Source organism: Ascaphus truei, chromosome 7 (genome assembly GCF_040206685.1).
Source record: "Ascaphus truei isolate aAscTru1 chromosome 7, aAscTru1.hap1, whole genome shotgun sequence".
In the NCBI taxonomy this organism is placed as follows: domain Eukaryota; kingdom Metazoa; phylum Chordata; class Amphibia; order Anura; family Ascaphidae; genus Ascaphus; species Ascaphus truei.
This window is the reverse complement of record NC_134489.1, coordinates 95,846,481-95,862,478: the sequence shown is the minus strand read 5'-3', so window position 1 is coordinate 95,862,478 and position 15,998 is coordinate 95,846,481. Positions and strand designations below refer to the sequence as shown.

At 41.0% G+C, this 15,998-nt stretch overlaps 1 protein-coding gene and 1 long non-coding RNA gene across 4 annotated transcripts in view; one reads left to right on the top strand and one right to left on the bottom strand.

Moving 5' to 3' along the window:
• LOC142499709 (uncharacterized) overlaps positions 1 to 6,536 on the bottom strand; it is a 76,359-nt gene extending 69,823 nt beyond the window's left edge. For all 3 annotated transcript variants that reach the window (XR_012802717.1, XR_012802715.1, XR_012802716.1), the window contains exons 1-2: positions 6,493 to 6,536; positions 2,405 to 2,581 (exon numbers count right to left, since the gene is read on the bottom strand). This is a non-coding gene — a long non-coding RNA (uncharacterized LOC142499709). The remainder of the gene's footprint in view (positions 1 to 2,404; positions 2,582 to 6,492) is intronic.
• The window catches only part of THSD7B (thrombospondin type 1 domain containing 7B), a 395,203-nt gene that overhangs the window by 232,380 nt on the left and 146,825 nt on the right, over positions 1 to 15,998 (top strand). The gene's annotated exons all lie outside the window — the stretch shown is intronic.

The window sequence follows — 15,998 nt, the reverse complement described above, 5'->3', positions numbered from 1 at the left end:
TAAAATATACAAATATTATATAAAAATTATATAAAAATGATCTAATACAATTGAACATATATATAAATTCAAAAGAAAAGAAATGGAACTGAAAGACTCAATTTTATACGTCCAATATAATAAATACATTATACACAGTTATTGATCATGAGCACGGTTGTTTAGCAGCACATAATTTTTTACATTTAGAAGACACATACACGGATGCACAGATTGATTTTTATTATCAAGTTAATTAAATTCACATTAACTCACAATTTTTTTTGGTTTAATGAAGAATTATTTTTTACAGATTAAGGGCATGGCGATGGGCACTAGGTTTGCCCCTAGCTATGCTGATCTATTGATGGGGATGTGGGAAGACCAAAATATCTGGTCTCAGCATGGCTATGGTGAAAACCTAGTGCTATGGATGCAGTCCTGCTTTATGGGACTACTCTAACAGGACTCTCTCCCCTGGCTCCGGTCGGTGATCATATACCCCTACCATAGCTCTGCAGGTCGGCGTCCTATCGTAGACGAGCATTGTTATAGGAATACTTTCAGGCACCAAAGGGGTTAACATACACCACAAAACTCCCTACAAATAAAACACAGGAAGCATAACATCAGTCTGTGAGACTATAAAGCCTTGCAGTCCTGCTTTATGGGAACTATTGTTTTAGGTAGAGTACAAAATAAATAACTACATCTCTATAGATTTGTTATAATATCTAGCTCCAACCGCAGTAATTACAAGTGTTTTTGGAAAATATGAGGGGAAAATATTTGGCAATTCTGTAGCTATCACCATCTTCAAAAAAGGCTTGGTGAGTTTTAAACTATTTAAACAATTTTTTTGAGTCCATCTGTTACTGCTATCATAAATCCTCCTCAGTTTAATTGATCTGTGTAGCAGAATCTTCTGAGATTGACCTTTCTCCAGAAGAAGCGATCTAACATGAAAGCCAGTCTTAATTAGTTCTGACTTTTAGGACTTTTCTGGTGTTCCTCTAGTTCACTCCATAATAATTCCATTCAAATGTCATTTTTGAGTTCCAAAAAAAACTGTAGGTTTTTGTATAGAAAAGAAATGTGACAGGTCCCGAGAACGGCCTGGAAGGGATTGTATTGATGGATGAAAGCAAGAAACATACACTAAGTTATTAACTGGATTGCCATGTATTTGGGCTCATAACAAAATCATGTTAATAAACAAATGTTATTTTTTTTTAACACAAAACCAAATTGTAGTAATCGACTACTATGTAAAAAGAAACAAGTATATCTATTTTATTGAGGTTAGCAACTACAATGTACTTGTATTAATATAATCTTCACTCTCCTGTGTTGGTAACCCTTCAAATAGTTTTCTGTAATACATAACCGCTCAGATTTCACTTGATATGTTCTATGTAAAATACTTTATTAAAGCAGACAACCAAATGATTAATAAAGCAATTGCATACAGAGCATGTGCCGTATTAAGATACTGTCATTACTCTCCTAGTGACACATACATCACCCCAGCTATGTGACAGCATTTCATATGGTGCTTTTGACAGTCCATTACTGTTCATTGCCAAGGAATTCTTAAAGTTGCTACTTTACTATCAAATAATATCTTTTAAAATGTATTCAATTTCAAGGTAACTGTAAAATAAAGGTTATTTTTTTTCCACAACACATTATACTCTTCTATTTCCCACTAAATGGGAAATGAGTTAGTGCATTTGCTCTGCATTTTCTATGAAATGGGCATGTCTTAAAATAGCAACACGGTGACAGTAAAATTAGGTAATTTATCAAACAGACAAGGTACAGTGAAGTCATTGCATAATGTTAGATCGATCCCTTCACTGGTGAAGTGGGCCTGAAAAACGGTGTTGCCCTGCAATTTCACATTCCCTGCAGCATCCAAAGAATGAATTCATTAAGATGCACCCATATAACTGGCAGTAATGGGAATGTGGAAATACCTGGAAGACAGCAGCCAAGCCCTCCATTAAGTCATTACAGTGGTTTTTTTAGTGCTCCACAGAGCAGATTAAGATCTGCCCATACAAGTATATTAGAAGAAGAAGCAAATACTGAAAACGCAGATACATTTTAATCCCTTGGCTGCCAGAAAGGCTTTGCAATGCGCTGCTCACCCCTCTGCCAACTGGGGTGAAGATCACTTGCTTCCAAGAGCCATGTCCGTTGTGGAATCTGTATGCACAGAGACTCTGCCTACAGATTGGGTGGTGCATCCAATGATGAATTCCGCTCAGGAAGAGCGCAATCACTATGCTATACCATAACCTTCGAAGCACAGTATAGATTTAGGAAACCTTTATGTATCTGTAGCACTGCTCTCCCCTCTCCTCTCCCTCCCCCCCTGGGAGATTTTGTCTAGGCTACAGGTCTGTGGGGTGCTGGTTACCTGTGAGGGTCCAGGAGAGATGAGCTCCCGTGATGTTGTGGGGAACAGGACAGGCTTTAGGTGATCCTCAGGTTCTTTTCATTTGGTGACAGCGCTTCCAGTCACAGCAGGCTACAGCAGGGCTGCAGGCAGTCCCTACCATGACATTTCTTTTCTCCTATACTTCTGTCCAATAGACTGCGACATAGAAGTATATAAAAATAATCTTTATTTGATGCAGCCACTGCAGATTGTATAACAGCGTTGCATTTAGTGGATAATGGGTTTCAGGCCTACCTGCTGGTGCTGGCTAGCAGATAATGTTGAGGCCTTGTGCTATGCACAGATCTTGGTTCAATCAGACCCAGGAGGGGCTGAGCTCCTCTCGATTCCCTGACTGGGAGGGAACACCAACTGATACTGCCTTACCCCAGGACGGGAAGGGCTTGACTGACTATCATTTAGAATGCATCCTCCTTAATGCAAAAGAGGAGGGCACATGGTCAGCACCATGATTGGCTGCAAAACAGACCCAGTATCACCTCCTCTCTTGCCACTCAGGGAGGCTGCGTGAGGGGGAGGCGGGGGGAGGGGGTTAAACCCCACAGGATAGCCTGTCACTGTCTGTAGCTATCAGAACTAACTAACAGGAGGGCAGAAAGATTGTCTGGACCAGCCATGGCTATATATCATAGATATTAATGCACATTTTTTACAAGTGTGTTAAATCAATACAACATATGTTTGAGGGTTAGATAATACATTTTCAGTTTATACCAGGATTTTTGTAAACAGGTACAGAAACACGTTATGCTGAGTTAAAAAAAAAAGCCACAAAATCTTCTGAAAATGTTTAATTTCAGTTTATTTTTGGCATTCCTGAGCAATGTAAACTTTCACATGATTGCTGAATCCTCAGTACACCTTAACAGAAGCTATCACCACCCAACACCATAGTAACCAGTCAGAGAAGTATTTGGATGAAAAAAAGCCATAGCATTTTATTAAAACCAAGATAGTCCTTGCCATCCACAACCATTTTGAACACATTTTAACATATGTCAGCCACTGGCTTCAAGGCCAGCGAGCATGTATCAACTTTATTCATTCAAAGGTTTGCGCCACACAAGTCGCAAAGCTAAAGGCGTTGCACCACCTTTCCAAGGCCGCATATGACCAACAAAAACCCCATCAGCTTTTAAACTCATACAACTGGCAAGGACATCCCGCCATTAGTGAGTCCATGATACACCTGGAATAGACTCAACGCGCATACAGAGCCAACGCTCTCTCAATAACATCCTATAGACCCGTGTTAAATATGTCCAATCCGATATCATTCAGATGGATCCCATCCCTCTTCAAAATATTTCCATTCTCTCCCTCTAACTCCGTGTGTCTGACAGCCACTCAACCTACTTTGCGTACAAAGTGCGATATTGTAGTGTTGACCTTCCGTCTACATTTTTCTAGAGCTAGCCAGTTCCGTGCCTTCTACCAAAAAAATATTCTGGATAACATTTCCAAACATCTTGCTAGGTCATGTCTGATTATATTTATTAGCTCCACTATCTTAAATTGGCCCAAATCATTTACCCCAGCATGAATAACTACAATCACCGGACCATTGACTAACAGTCTAATACCCGGGACTTCAGGTAATAACTGAAACCAACGTAAAGCCCTAATTCTTCTCCATATTACCCTAGCTTCATCTATACCAAGATTCCTACAATATCATCGTCTTTCGGCTCTTTTTGCTGCCCAGTAAACGTAGGAATGCCCGATAATCCACACCGAAGGAGACTCCCTTCCTAAATGAAAAATCATTTACCGATACAAAAAATAAACTACTATTATATCAAGTGTGTCCGGACATAACTCTTATTCCTCTTTGAGTCCCACTTTCATAACCTCCCACTCTTGCGCCTTCTGTTGCTGCACCAATCCTAAACGAATGAGTGCTGAAATCATCCGGACACACTTCCGATGCTTTTAAACAGAATCTAAAAACTCTCTGGAACTGATACTTTGTTAACCGTAGAACTATCGGAATGCAATAAGAAAGTACCTTCACTGCTGGCCATTTTTTTGCGTACCATTCTCCTGCAAGATATGCACCAAAACCAACTGATCCTGCTGCATTTGTAAATAAATCCTGATCACTATTTCTACTTGTTGAAAACAAGATCACCCATTGTAGCCTGCCAAGAAAGTCTGCCACATGCTCGAATCCTCCTTCACCTGTTTTTTCCACCGAATAAAATTACGAGGACTCTTCACATCTCTTGTTACCAACGACAAACTCCTACAGAAAATCCATCCCATAGGCATTACCCTGCATGCAAGCATTAAATGCCCTAAAAGCGACTGCACTTGCTTCAATGTCACCTTCTTTGAACCTTTCACCTTCTCTATGAGAACTGTCAAGTTAGCCGACTTGTCCGCCAGAAGCCTAAAAACCATTGAAATACCTACAGAAAGAACGATAACATAGGACCTTTTATTTTTTCTTCTGCTAGTGGTACAGTACACCGAAACGCTTAGCAACGGCTTGAAACGTACACATCAGCTGATAACACAGTGGGCTTCCCTCTGATCCAACAAATAAGAAATCATTTGGGTAATGTAACACTGACGGATTACCCACTTCCTGTCGAACAACCCATTCAATAAATGAGCTACTATAAAAACTTAAAAGTAATAACATGATATAGCACAACCCATAGGTAAACACTTATCAACAAACATTTCTTCTGAAATGGAAACATTCTGGGTGCATTGGTAACAAACAAAAGGCTGACATAATATCTGTCTTGGCTAACATAGCTCCTTTTCCAGCACCTCTAACCAATTCTAAAGCCCTGTCAAAATATGTATATTTAACTGTGCAATGTTTGCTATCAATCCCATTGTTGACTGACTCACCTCTAGGATATGGTAGGTGCTGGATTAACCTTTACTTTCCTGCTTCTCTCTTTGGTACCAAACCCAAAGGTGAAATCCTCAAATTATAAATTGGAATTTCCTCAAAAGGACCAGCCATTCTTCCTAACGCAACTTCTGCAAACCATTTATTCTCAACAATTGTTCTCATTTTTATAAATTGACTTTACATAATCTGCAAAATACAGGGGCTGCCTTTCTTCAAAATGAATCCAAAAACCTTCCCTTATGGTCCTTGCTTCCACCCTCTTGGGGTACGTCTAGCCATGGCCCCATCTCGCAGACGTTCACTGGTGGCATCCCCTTTTCCATAAGTATTCCTAAATCCTGTCTTTCTCTTCCTGAAACATATGGTCGCTGATTGTGCCCCGCCTCAGTGTGAACATTTGTGCCTAAATTTGCATGCAGTGCACCACCTACTATGGTTCTCGTCAAAGAGCCAGCAAACCCTGACTTTTCCCCTTGCCGACCCTCCTTAAACTGAGGTGCTAGAAACAACTGGAAAGGGAGACAGCCTCTGAGACGTCATCAATGACACCATAATTCCCCGTCACTTACGCCGCATCTTAAATTAGGCTTTTCTGCTAATCTCTGGCGAAAATGTTACCATCATATTTCCACCTGGCCATACCACTATAGACTTTATAGGCACCCCAAATCCTATCCACATAGCAAAACATTGCAGAGCACTTTTCTGGAGGGTTTTCACCAATAACCCTTGCCAAAATTGCAAAGCCTTGCAACCAATTTCCAAACGTCTTTGCCAACTGCTTTTTTCTTTCACCTCGATCAGACTTAACCTCTGCTCTTATTTCAGGTACTCCAAGCAATATTTTCAATACCAAATGGTGTTTATTTTACATAAAGAAAAACCAACGTTTCGGCCACAATAGCCTTCATCAGGACTCACACACACACACACACGCGCGCACGCACGCACGCACGCACACACACACACACACACCACCCTGAACTGCACCCCTGGCTGGATTACCCCCTCCACTCATGATAGGGGAAAAGTGTGGGAATATTGTAATAATAATGTGATTTATATATAGATATATAGATAATTCACAGTAATATTAAAAGATTTCATGAACACACATATGTGTGTGTATGTATGTACTGTATATGTGTATATATATGAAAGCTGTGAAACTTACTTCTCCTGGTGCTAACCTAAAATGGTTGACACTGACTCTGTCAGTTAGCCCAACTGTCCTTTTAGCTCCTCCCACTTATCCAAACCTGCCAATAGCAACAACTTTCCAGAACATTCCATGTGCCAAGCTTTCCTGCCCAAATGTATTAACCCCTTACTAAATAAAGTTATTCCTCATCAGCAATCATGATCCCCGATCCCTATTGGTACATGGGGCTCTGCTAAAACATTATGCACAAATAACAATTAATTTGAGGTGCCATGCTACTTAGCCCTGTTTAGTCATTCTGGGCCCATACATGTATTTCAGCAGATTAAGCATTATTAATGATTATTCATTATTATTCAGTCTTTTCTCAAATAGTTACCAAATTTATATTATTAAAAATTCATCAACATTACAGATGTAGCACGTGACATTGTTCGACAGATAACACATCCAGTTATAATGCAAAATATCACTGAGTTCCCATAGTTTTCAGTGGTTTAATGTAGAACATAACAAAATATTCCACAATATCGCTCCAGAGGGAACAATTAAGGATGCCACATCTTTATGTAAAAAAAACCCATGCACCTGCTGAACACATGCAAAACAAAAAAGGAACTGATCTTTCATTGTGCTAAGAGTACATTTTTGTTCTGTATAATTTTAATCCAGCAGTGCCTTATTTTCAGTCATTTGAGGCATTCTCATTCTCTGCATGATTTTACTTCTGATTTATCATTACAATGTTTTTTCTTTGTCCAAAACTGTAACCGCAAAAATAGGTTATCGTCATGTGCTCATAGCACAAGGTAATATAATACAACCAGCAGGTAAAACGCCAATTTAAAAGGAATTTGTTTCACCCTGAATAAAATATGCTGAACAGTTATACAGCAGTTTGAAAACACATTATACATGTAGCGCTTCTTCCACCCCCGCGACTCCCCTCTGGGAGATCTTGCTAAAGCTACAGGTGTCATGGTACTAAATACCTGTGAGGATCCAGGCGATGCTGAGGGTCTGCGTTGGTATGGGGAAACAGGACAGGCTTTTGGTGAACCTTCAGGCTCTTCTCATGGTGACAGCGCCTCCAGTCATAGCAGGCCCCAGGTGTACTGAAGACAGTCCCCACCATGACAGTTCTCAAGCATACCTCTACCCAATAGACTGTAACTTAGGCAGAGGTATATAAAACAGGATCCTTTATTGAGACAGCCACTGCAGTTGTTATTACAGCGTATGCATAGGGTTTTCAGGATAGGCCCCTGGCCTCTGGATGGTACCTGGCTTCTCTCAATTGAGGATTTGCAGTCTGTTAGATCTTTTCACCTCAACCACCTAAGGGGCTGAGAACCTGTCTCACTCCCAGCCGGGAGGAACTAGAACTGCCTATAATTTAGGCTTCCTCATCTCTAGTACAGAGGGGGAGGGCACAAGGTCTGCACCGATTGGCTACTCACAGACCCAGTTCACCTCCACCACTGTCACTCAAAGAGCCTGCATGAGGTGGGTAAACCCCACAGGATAGCCTGCCACTGCCTATAGCTACTGGGACTTATGTGACAGGGGGCAGGAAATATAGCCTGGACCAGCCATGGCTACATACATAAAACCTGTGATGTTTTCCACAATAATGTACTGTAGTTTCTGTATGAAGGTTTGTAATATACAAATTACTATAATCTTTAATTCATGATCCTTTTACTACTCTGGAAAAGGCTGCATGAAGGCGGAGGTGGCTGGACCTATTAACAATTTCAAACACTTGCTGTTTGTCATAATTCAAATGTAGCTATTATGTACATGTACAGTAGCCTTGGTAAGAAATTGGGCTATATGTCTTTCCTCCTTCTGGTATAAGCCCTGGTAAGGGCAGGCTGCCAGAAGTTATCATGGGTTTCCCACACTTCAAGCGCTGCTCTGAGTGGTGGAGGTAGGTCACCTGACCCTGTGTCTAAGGCAAGAGACACAGGGGAGGGGCCTGCTGAGATCATAAAGGGCAGTGCACAGCCTATTTAGTGTGGCAGTTGAGAGTCTGTGCCAGTTCTGTCAGAAGAGGGAGAAGTGTTAGTAAGTCTGCAGAGAGTGTGACACTGGCGGGCCCAGTGTAATGAGCTTGCAGTTGGAGAAGGAGCAGCCTATGAGTAGGGCTGGTAGAACTACAGTGTAGGGAGGTGGACCAATGCCTCTCACCCTGCTTAGGGGGTGAGGGAAGAGTTAGCCCCACCCTGGGTGCCTTTTACCTGGGATGGTGGCAGGAACAAAGATATCATCCTGAGGGAGAGCAGACCTGTGTGGAAGAAAACCCCCTGTACCTGAGTGACAGTCTAGTTGCTGTTGTTACTGCTACTCTGTTGCTGTGACAATAAAGAGCTCCTGCTGCTTTTAAGAAAGACTGTGTGAGACTGGAATCTCTCGTCCCCGAGTGGGGGACTCCCTGGAAGGATTCCACCCCTCATCCTTGGGGCTTACCAGAGATGGAGGCGCTGCACCATTAAATGAGACGGAGGCATTCACCCCAGAAACCTGATCCTCACATCCCCCATACCATCGCGGGAGACTCAGGCCCTCCTGTTGCCAGCAGGTATGCACACACTAAGACACGTAGCCAGACCTTAGTACACCTTAGGGGGTCCGATCTGCGACCGGGTGGGGGTCTATGGGCTACATACAGTAACACCGTAATAACACTATTCTGCATTTTTAGCTGTTCAGTATACCTTTTGAAGCATAACCCCTTTGATATTTAAATTTCTGCTTCTTAAAACTTATTTAATGTGTGGTTGAAACACAGCTTCACAGTGCAGAGCCAGTATAACCAGCTTCACACTGATGAGACCCAAAAGGTCGAAAAAAACTCTGTGAGTAGGGTAACTGGCTCTGCACTTCTTTAACTCAGGCTGTGCTGACAAGATGTGTAATAAGGCAGGCATTAGTTTATAGGGGTCCATGTTAAAATGGATTTGAAGCAAAAGGTGACAATGTGTGCCCATTTGCATGTCATTTCCCAGAATCCCTAGCTGCAGTGGAAGCATTGTATGCTTGGAGATAATGGTGAAAAGCAGGGTTGCAGAGATGTGAATGTGCTCACAAGTGATCTTTTTTCTTGCTGTATGCTTCTTAAAAGGAATTATAAATTGTGATGGAATTATTTACAAAGGTGTGTATGTCTGGCTTCAGGCTTAGGGGAGATCCCCAGCAGCAGGAAGGAGCAGATAGAAGGTGTGAATAGAGGATTTGTGTGGGTGTTTTTTATTGAGGGGTAAAGAAGTTGTTGGGAGAGGTGTATAAATAATGGTTCAGTTGGGAGTGGGGATGTTGGAGAGAACAGAGACGTTCACAAAGGAGTGAGGAAACAGTAAACAGAAAAAGCAGTAGGGAGGGCATAGTGAGATGCAGGAGGAGAGACTTCGCAGGTACTGGAGGATAGAAAGAGTACAAAGAATCACAGCTTTTGGAAAGTTAAATTCTCACAGTTGCAAAGTTGCTGTTGTGCAGAGTCCAGATCTTCCTCTAATATACACCTCCAACTGCAACTCCAAAATTAACTCTGCCAGACACTTTAAATGTGACACTTAAGATGGGATTCACAGCCAAGTGGTTTCACAGCCTAGATGGATGGTCTTAAATACTCTAAAACACAACCACTTGACTAACAATTATTGGAGGGGTTTGCCTAATCAACTCTCACAGACATACTGATTAGATTTTACATTCTGTAGCAATTGATGGTAGAATTCAGCTCAGACACATACCTGTTTGAAGAAATAAATCGGAATGTTAGACCAGATATTCAGAATGCATCCATGATTAAAGATATAGAAAGAAAACATCCAGATATGATACATTTAAACAAGTAGATCTTTTAAGCATTTGATATGATGACCCGGAATTACAAACAAATGTAACTTCAACGACATATCTTCACAAATATGGCGGCTGAAATGGGATCTGGGTTGAGACTGCTGTTCATTTACTTTACTCACTAACATAATGTGAGCACGCTTATCACCTTGACACAAGTCTCTAACATTGCTGTATGGTACATACATATTAGCACAAGTACAATTGTTATAACAGATTCTAGCACAATATACTGTACTGTATTTATAAGAAAAACAGAAAGTGAATCCCTGCGCTTCTCCCTTTGGGATAGCAATAATTGGGGAATATTGTAATAAAGAACTGTATTTAAAAGAGCCATTTTAGATTCTCTCCCACCACTTCCTGCAATATTCACCAAAGTTGTGTTACAAAATACAACTACAATTCTTCATAATTATGTCCTGCACAATATGTTCCAGGCAATCGCCTGCTCCTGAGCTTTGGTTATTGTTCAGTAGCAAAGTATTCTTCATGGGCTTAATCCAACCCAAGTACAGCTCAACCCCCTTATAACGCTGTGCTTGGGGTCCAAAGAATCACATTGCGTTATAAGCGGATCGCGTTAGAAATAATGTACACTTGTATGCATTGTACAATAAAGTATTTAAGATACCAATAATCGTGTTGTAAAGTATTCATAAATACGAAAAATGGGAGCCACCCTTGCATCGCGTTATAAACGATCCGCTTTGTAACGGTTCGCGTTATAACGGGGTTGAGTTGTATTACTATTGAGAGATTATGCAAATGAATCCCAAAATGTGCATTCCACGTGAAGTGGATGCGTTTCCTGGATGACTTTGGAATATACTAGAGCTAGCAATACACAATCAGTTTTGGGGATGAGGAAAGTATCTGAAATCCTATTTACAATAACATAGAATGTCTTGATTTTCCATACAGAGCTACTGCAACAGACCACTTTGTTTATTAGAACGTCAGTGAATTCAGTATTACAGATGTTTGACCCTATTAGATGTCCTTCATCTCATTAGCCGAATAAAACAATTGCTGTTTTTGCTTTATACAACCAGCTATTTGCACCATCATTATAAATGGGAAACTGCAGGTACAATATCATGGTGTCGTTTTATGCTATGTAACCTCCAGTTGAAAGTATTTTCCTTCACATGCAAATGGTAATTTTGTTCCTTAAAGAAATCTCAAAAACAATTAGATAATAAAAAAGGATACAAATCGCATATGAAAAGCATCCTATGATTTTTTTTTCTTCTTCAAACAATTACAAATCCACTAAGTTTTCACTGGAAAATGAATAATAATGAATAGGAAAAACAAATGGCTTAAAATGTTATTTATTGTCAATACTGAACAATAATAAACCAACATAACAGACTTTCACTTGAATTGTTTGAATTCTCTTAATTGTGTGTTTTGTGAAATGATGGCCATTAGGACATTCTACTGTAGATTCAATATGTGACTTCACAAATAGTCAGTTAGGTAAAATGTGACGTCTTATGCTCGATTCAAACTTTTAGGGAGAGGGAGTAGCTCAGTGAGTAAAGACACTGACTGAGGGGAGCCTGGTTCAATTCCCAGTGTCGGCAACTTGTGACCTTGGACAAGTCACTTTATCTCCCTGTGCCTCAGGCACAAAAACATAGATTGTAAGCTCCACAGGGCAGGGACTGTGTCTGCAAAATGTCTCTGTAAAGCGCTACATAAAACTAGCGCGCTATACAAGAACATATTATTATGATTATTATTATCTGTGTGTGACAGTCAGTGTCTACTTCATACTCCAGCATACAAACCTCATATTATCCATTTGCAAATATCCTGGTTGCAGTCATATTAGTATCTAGTGACAAAGTCTGTGAGGGTAACTCAACATTTTCTTTGAGTAAACCCACAGGATAGCCTGCCACTGCATGTAGCTACTAGGGCTTACGTGACAGGAAGGCAGAAAGATAGCCAGGACCAGCCATGGCTATAACTATATCACATTTGATGGCCAAAAACTAATGTTACACCCTCCCCCCCCCCTGCATTGGGGTTAGTAGGCAGAGTGAGAACTGAGATGGCCCAATCACAGAGGGAGTGTTAACTACGCCCCTGACTGAACTGAAGGATGACTATGGGGAGGGAAGAGAGTTACCTCAGTCTTCTGGAGAGTATACTGAGGGGAGGTCTCACTGTAATATAGTTATACATGTACAGTTAAATAGGAATAGATTAATAGGTATAGCACCATAGTAAGAGTTTATATATTTAAGGGGTAGAAGTTAGGCCATTGTATGCCAGTGTGAGGTAGGTGCCCTAGGTGGACAGGGTACTGATATTATCTTATATCCATTAAAAGCCGCAGGAACCATCAGTATTGACTAAGGTATGCACTCTGAGAAGCTAGTACCACCCTAACTTGTAAACTCCATTGGAGCCGGGCAGGGAAGGGTTACACAAAAATTGACTTTTCCTTTGCAACAAAGTATATGAGATCAGTGGGAAAAGTCAGACTGAACATTTGACTAAAATAACATTTTTGTGTCCGTAGGCGATGCACGCAGAGGTAATGACAGGAGACTTGCATTTGGAAAAGTACATTTAGGCTTTTAATCAGCAACTCAAAATCCACCTCTTTCTCAGCTCCAGCAAGTTAAAGTCCATATATACAAACAGGACATATTAATATATGTCACAGTCAAACCCAGTGCCCCTCTGCCATCAAGGCATAGCAACCCTGTCGGCTGCACAACCCTTGCATTTTAAAGCTTTACACACCCAGCTGGGTTTGTTAATCCTTCTTTCTCCAGGCAGGGATTAACTCCTTGCAGGCTGATACCCTTTTGCCCCTGTTACAGTGTTCATCAGTGTGTCTATATGAGAGCACAACTTGACTACAGTAACTTTTAAAAGCACTGAATTGTACGTATCTGGTTTGAAGCAGCAGTCCAAGCTGCTGTTCCACCCCTCCCCACTTAAATTTGTGCATCAATACAATCCACACAATGATAATGCTGATCAGTCCATTCTCCTCTAAACGATCGACAAAGATTCACTCGGTGTTCACTAAATGTCTGACAGTGCAGCAGAAGAGGACCAAAGATGCAAAGTTCTGTGGGGAAGATCATGTGACCTGGCAGTCACTAGATACAAGCAAGGGGTCAGGAGCGCATTCTCATCCGAGAATATATAAAAAAGCAAAAACAAACACATATAGTGCAAAAAAGTTTGGTTGCCTGTGATAGATTAGACAATATAAAGAACCACTCATATTCTCCGTGAGTGATCAAGGCATTTTGGTTATCAGGAGTTACCACCTCAGGGGTAGGTTTCAGCAATGATGTCCGTCAGCATACAGTCGTGCAGAGGGACAAGGGGAGGAGAATCCCATATGTGAAAAATAGAATACAGACGTTTAGGTCTAAACCCCTGAGGAAGATCCAATTTCAAGCGAAACGCGTAGGGTGGACAGCACAGACCATAGAAGGACTATCAAGCTGCTGGTAAACTTTGGTGACACTTGGCAAAGGAATAAGTTCCCTCTTCCTGTATAACTCCATTGTGGACGGCCGCCATGGATGGAATACCAGTGAAGGAGGAAGTGCTGCGTGTCCCCATTGCCTGACCCTGGGCGGTCCCAATGCCCGAGTCCATTATATGTTTGTGAGTGTAAACTTGTATATTTATTTGTATCTGTTATAAAGCATTATTGCAAGTTACTATCTCTGTGTTCTCCCATTTTTCACATATGGGATTCTTCTCCCCTTGTCCCTTTGCACGACTGTATGCTGATGGACATCATTGCTGAAACCTACTGTACATCTGAAGTGGTCACTCCTGATAACCAAAAAGCCTTGATCACTCACGGAGAATATGGGTGGATTGTCATATTGTCTACTCTAATCATATCACAGGCAACCAAACATTTTTGCACTATCTGTGTTTTTTCTTTTTTATATACTCTCGGATGCGAGTACCCTCCTGACCCCTTGCCTCTATACCATTTTCTGGACTTGGATCGAGTCCATTCAAGGAGCAGCCCCCTTTCAGAGGACTGTATGAAATATTATTTGCTTTAATATTCACCCTTACAAGTGTGGTCACTTGATATAATACGATACGGTATTTGCGCTTGTTATTTGTCATCACATAGTCGCTAGATACAATTGGTGCATTGCTAGAGAAAGGGCAGGGCTCAAAAAGGGGTGTGCCAGAAGCCTATTTCAGAAGAGGAAGGGGATGTGACTTTGTAAATGGTTGCTATAGAACCAAAAAATCCTTATTACATTATAGTACATAAAAAATGTCATTCAGAGTTTGTTTTTTAAATGCTACAGTATTTTCTCATAGTACAGGACTGATTTATTTAAAAAAAAACAACACATGTAGGATATTGCTTGGCATGCAACTTTAATAGATTGAAAGAGTATATTCATACACAATTCAAAATGTGCAGTGCGTGGTTTAATTACAGTATGATTATAATCAAGGAGACTGGAACATTTAGGTTTTCTAAATATTGAAGTAATTTACCGGTATACCATTAACAGCAATCATTTGAAGTTTGTTTTCTAGTTGAAACAGAGAGAAATTATACATATACACATAAAGACAATCTGGGCTACTATTACAAATAATTGGCGGATATCAATTTATGATCAGTGGCTATCAGTTCATAAAAATAGAAAAGGATCTACATTGGCATTGGGAACCCAAACCTCATAGGTCTGCTTTAATAAACATGGCGGCCGTGTTGTGTGTATGTATGAAATACTGTACTGTATGCGAACAGCACCGATTTTGTGCCATCGCAGGGAAAACCCCATTGACATCCGTGGGTCTTTTTGTGCGATCGTACCAAATTTGCACTATTCATCCGTTACAGATTAAGGGCCTTAAATGGTATTTGAATCCAAAATTGACTTGTTTTTTTTTTTTGTTTTTTTTTTACATTAAAAGTAAAACTTCAACTTGTTAAACAAAAACATATTGGTTACAGGGATGATTCCTTCACAGTGAAAATCTGTACGTGTTTCCTCCTTACTGTGGAGCATTTCTTATGTCTCGGCTTTGTTCGTAAGATATCTGAGCTTTCAAGTGAGGAGTCTTTTCGTTTGTAACTTCACAGACTCCGTTCTTTGTGCATTTCAAAGAGGAGTATTTAAAGATCTCTTCAGGTGGCTTCTTAAGATATGTTTTTTTTTAGATATATTTTAAGGATTGTATGTGGGGGTCTTATTATAATTGACTTCGGAAAACCTGTGTTGAAGAACAGGGGTGCTCAACTCCAGTCCTCATACCTCCACCCCCCACCCCCCAATAGATTTTCCAGTATGTCCCTGCTTCAGCATAGCTGTCTCAATCAGTCCCTGCTTTAGCACAGGGGGCGCAGTCTTTGACTAAGCCTCTGATTAAGCACCTGTGCTAACGCATGGATATTCTGCAAACATGACCTATTGGGGGGGTGAGGGGGCTTGAGGATGGGAGTTGAGCACCCACCCCCCTCCACCCCCCAGTACAGTGTGACCACCCCCCAAGTCCTATGTCTAACGGAATAACACAATTGGGACCTAAAGCATAAGGCTGAGTCCCGCTGGCGCTGAGTGCGCTCATACTTGGAGAGCGCTCCAAGCATGAGCGCCGGGTGTCCTGGTATTTACGGTGCG